The sequence below is a fragment of the Pongo abelii genome, chromosome 16, assembly GCF_028885655.2.
Source record: "Pongo abelii isolate AG06213 chromosome 16, NHGRI_mPonAbe1-v2.0_pri, whole genome shotgun sequence".
Taxonomy (NCBI): domain Eukaryota; kingdom Metazoa; phylum Chordata; class Mammalia; order Primates; family Hominidae; genus Pongo; species Pongo abelii.
The window spans coordinates 1,625,001-1,630,000 of NC_072001.2; positions in this window are offsets into that span (position 1 = coordinate 1,625,001).

Below are 5,000 nucleotides of genomic sequence, written 5' to 3' on the forward strand. Positions count from 1 at the left end.
GATGTGCATGTATGAACATGTATGACATAAAATCCCATTTCATTTACATATACCTGTATATGTATTTCCTTCCTTCCTTCCTTCCTTCTTTCGTTTGTTTCTTATTTATTAACGATTTTCGTTTATTTTCTTTTCTTTTTGGGCCTGCCTGGTCTCGGGGCCCGGCGGGGCGTGCGCGTCCGGCGCCGTCGGTCCGTCCGTTCGTCTTCCTCCCTCCCCGCCGACCACGGGCGGGGCGGGGCGGGGCGGGGCTGTGGGGGGGCGGGCGCGCGTCCCCGGTCGGCGCGCCCCGCTTCTTCGGCTCCCGCCTCCTCCCCGTTCCCCGCCGGGGCGGCTCGTCCGCTCCGGGCTGGGACGGAGCTCGGGGAGCGTGGGTGGGAGCCGCGGAGGCGGCCGCGCCGAGCCGGGTCCGTGGCCCGCCGGCCCCCGTCCCGGGGGTGGCCGCCCGGGCCAGGGGGTCGCCCACCCGGGGTCCCGGCCCTCGCGCGTCCTTCCCCCTCTTTCCTCCGAGGGTGGCGGGAAGCGGGCGGCGGCGAGGCCCGGGGCGTCCCCACACACGGGCGACCTCGGCTGGCGGCCGCTCCTGTTTCGGACCTCCGGGGTCGATCGGCGGCCGCCCGCGAGCCCCGGACTCGGCAGGCGGCCCGCCGTGTCCCGGGTCGACCGGCAGGCCGGCCGCTGGCCGTTCCCTCCGCGGGCTGCGGTGGATCGCTGCGAGGGCGCCGATCCCCGTTCACGCGCGGGTGCCCTTCACCGGCCTCGGCCTTCGGTGGAGCTGGGACCACGCGGAACTCCCTCTCCTACATTTTTCTCTGCCCCATTTGGAGTTTGCGTCCGCGGGACTTTTAAGAGGGAGGGAGTCGCTGTTGCCGTCGGCCAGTAATACTCCCTCTTGTTTTTTTTTGGTCGTGTGTGTGTGTGTGTGTGTGTGTGTGTGTGTGTGTGTGTGTGTGTGTGTGTTTCCCCCGCCGCCCCCATTCTTTCCTTCTTCCTTCTTTCTGGAGACGGAATCTCGCTCTGTCGCCCGAGCTGGAGCTGGAGCGCGGTGGTGCCTCCTCGGCTCGGCGCCGCCGCTGCCTCCAGGGCTCTCAAGCGAACAGCAGTTTTTGTATTTTGAGCGAAGACGGAATTTCACCATATTGGCCGGGCTGGTCTCGAACTCCTGACCTAGCGATTCCCCCCACCCCTCCCCCTCCCCCTCCCCCGCCTCCGCCTCCCAAAGCGTGCCGGGAGTACGGGTGTCGGCCACCGCGCCCGGCCGATTCCTTCTTGTTTTCAATCTTCTTTTCTGCACGCTGCTGTGTGTGAGCATACGTATATCTATCTAGATAGATAGACACATAGATATGGACACACGGACACGTACCTACACTGACGAAAATAATCTAGTGATAAAACTAGACATTTCCATCATTCACACATGTGTATAGGATAGATGTTAATTTTAATGGATGAACGTGTATGACGTAAAAACCCATGTCATTTACATATACCCGTATATGTATATCCTTCGTTTATTATGGATTAACAATGTTCGTGTATTTATTTTCTTTTCTTTTGGGGCCTGCCTGATCTTCTCACTCTGGGCTCTGGTGACCTCAGGCTCCCAAGTAGCTGGGATGGGACTACAGGGATCTCTTAAGCCCGGGAGGCAGAGGCGAACGTGGGCTGTGATCGCGCGCCTCCACTCCACCTGGGCTGGGCTGGGCTGGAGAGAAAACGGTGGATTGTCATCTTCATTACCTTACCTTTTAGCTTTATTCGTACCCTCTTATTTGCTTCTTTATTCTCATGGGTTATTCTAGGTCATTGTCATGTTCATCGTTTGCTTGCTTGTTTCATTGGTTTCCTTCCTTCCCTGCCTTCCCGGCGGGGTCTTCCTCTGCCTCCGTCGCCCGGGATCACCCCAGCCTCGACGATTTCGACCGACCGTCCGACCGAGCGGCCGTCCCGCGTCTCATCCCTCCCGTCCCCGTTCCCTGGGACTACGGGTGTGCACCACCACACCGGGTGACTTTTATGTTCTTCCTCATGTCTCACGTTTTCCGTAGGTAGGGAGGCAGGTATCTGTGTATGTGTGGATGTGAGTGAGATGGGGTCTGGGGTTCTGTCGTGTGGCCCGGGCTGGTCTCGGACTCCTGTTCTCGAGCGATCCGCCTGCCTGCCTCGGCCGCCCGCGCTGCTGCTGTGACAGGCGTGAGACGCTGCACCTGGCTCATTCTATAGTTCCCTGCCTGCCTGCCTGCCTGCCTGCCTGCCTGCCTGCCTGCCTGCCTGCCTGCTTGCCTGTCTGTCTGTCAATCGTCTTCTTTTTAGTACGGGTGTGCTCTCGCTTTGTTGTCCACGCTCTGGGCACACGTGATCGCTTTTTAAACTTCTATGATTATTATTATTGCAGGTGTCGTCTCACACGTCGAGGTGATCTCAAACGTCTACGCTCCGGCCATCCTTCCACGTCGGCCTCCCGGAGTGCTGGGATGACACGCGTGGGCACGGTACGCTCTGGTCGTATTTCTCGTGGGTCGGTTCTTTCCGTTTTACGCACGTGGAATGCGAACAGATAAAATTTTGAGACGCGTCTCACCGATCTCTCCCCTCCCCCTCCACCTCCCCCTCCCCCTCCCCCTCCCCCTCCCCCTCCCCCTCCCCCTCCAGACGGAGTTTCACTCTTGTCGCCCAGGGTGGACTACGATGGCGTGATCTCGGCTCGCTGCGACCTCCGCCTCCCGGGTTCGAGTGATCCTCCTGCCTTGGCCTTCCTGAGGAGCTGGAATGACGGGGAAGCGCCATCGTGCCCGGCTGACTTTTATATTTTTAGTACGGATGGGGTTTCTCCGTCTTGGTCAGCCTGGTCTTGAGCTTCCGACCGTTGGACGATTTTAACTTTCTTGGTGGTTGCTTTTCTTTTTCTTTTTCTTTTTTTCTTTTCTTTTCTTTCCTTCTCCTCCCCCCACCCACTCCCCCTGTCCTCCTCGTCCTCCTCGGCCTCGTCCTCCTCCTCCTCCTCCTTTTTCATCTCTTTCAGCTGGGCTCTCCTACTTGTGTTGCTCAGTTGCTCACGCTGGTCTCCAACTCCTGCCCTTGACGCTTCTCCCCTCACACCCACCGTCTGGTTGTTGAGATGCGCACCTCTTGTAAAATGGAAAAGATGAAAAAAATAAAGACGGAGGTGAAAAGCACGGAGTGAACGTGTCTCTTGCCGTCTCCCGGGGTGTCCCTTGGACCCCGAGAGACGGAGGGAGCTTGGCTGAGTGGGTTTTCGTGGCTGAATCCTCCCGAGGGCCTCCTTCCCTCTCCCCCTTGTCCCCGCTTCTCCCCCGGCCGAGGCTCCCGCCGCCGCCGCCGTGGCGTTTTCCGTAGGAGAGCTGTGGGAGAGGACCGACGCGGCTTCCGGATCTAGATCCCGCCGGACGTCTCTGGCTCGGCGTCCCCCGCCGGCTACCTGCCGCCTTCCGGGGAGCTCTGAGGCGCGTGCCCCCGGCCCCCGTCACGTCCCGCTACCCTCCCCCGGCTGGCCTTTGCCGGGAGACCCCGGGGGAACCGCGTGGACGCTGCTTTCCGACCCTCCGGCGAACACTTCCGCCGGATGCCCCGGGTTGGCCGGATGGGATGAGACTGGACCGCTCCGGACCGTGCTGTTCTTGGGGGTGGGTTGTCGTACAGGGTGGACCGGCGGCCCCGGCGTTGGAAAGGGTGCGCGGGGGTGGAGCTGTCACGTGGGATGCCCTCCTTCCCCTCGGCCTGCCTTCGGCTTCCTCGGGCGTGAAGACGACTTCCCGTCACGACCACTTTTCTCCCCTTTCTCCACCACACGGATGAGACGCATGAGAGGGAGAAACAGCTCCATAGATACTGCTGACCTTCATTTGTGGAATCCTCAGTCACCTACACACAGACAGGTGACTACACGGGGACCCAAATCGGACACCGTTTCCGGGTCCTCATGGTGGGATTCGTCGGTCTCTCTCTCTCTCTCTCTCTCTCTCTCTCTCTCTCTCTCTCTCTCTCTCTCTGTCACACACACACACACGATTTCCGTATCTAGTTCACAAAGCACACTCACTTACCCTTTCCCCGGTACGCAGGCTGAGTGAAACTCACCCCGCCCTCCACCCGTCGGCTGACGAAACCCCTTCTCTATGATGTATGAACGAGACGGTCTGGGCCGGGCACGGTAGCTCACGCCTGTCACTCCGGCACTTTGGGAGGCCGAGGCGGCTGGATCGCTTCAGGCCGGGAGTTCCAGACCGACCGCGCTGGCCGACGCGGCGAAACCCCGTCTCTCTGAAAAATAGAACGGTGAGCCGGGCCTGGTGGCCTGGGCTTGGGATCACGACTGCTCGGGAGACTGGGGCGGGCGAGTGGCTCCGACCGGGGAGGCTGAGGTGGCGATGAGCTGAGATCGTGCCACGGCGATCCGGCCTGGATGACGCAGCGAGACCCTGTCTCGATAGAATCGTAATATTATTAGAAGGTGACTTGTGCCTGGTGATGGCCGCCTGTCGTCGCGGCTGAGAGGCTGCGATGAGGAGAAGATCGCTTGAGGCCCCGCGGGTCGCGGCTTCGGTCGGTCGGCCGTGACCCGCTGTATCCTGGGCGGTCACCGGTCGAGGACATAGGCCCCCTCCCCGTTTTCCTTTCTTTTCTTCCCTTCTCTTTTCTTCTCTTTTCTTCTTTCTTTCTTTCTTCTTTTTCCTTTCCTTCTTCCCCTCTTTCTTTCATGCCTTACTGCCTTCCTGCCTTTCTTCTTTCCTCCCTTACTCCCTTCCTCCCTTCCTTCTTTCCTCCCGCCTCGGCCTCCCAAAGTGCTGGGATGACTGGCGTGAGGCACCGTGCGTGCTTGGCCTAAAGAGACACCCTTTGAGAGTGAGACACGGGGAGCGCCTCCCGGTGATCTGATGGACTGATTGATTTAGAGACGGCATCTCACTCTGTCACCCCGGCAGTGGTGCTGTCGTAGCTCACTCACTGCAGCGTGGACGTTCCTGCACTCGAGCGAT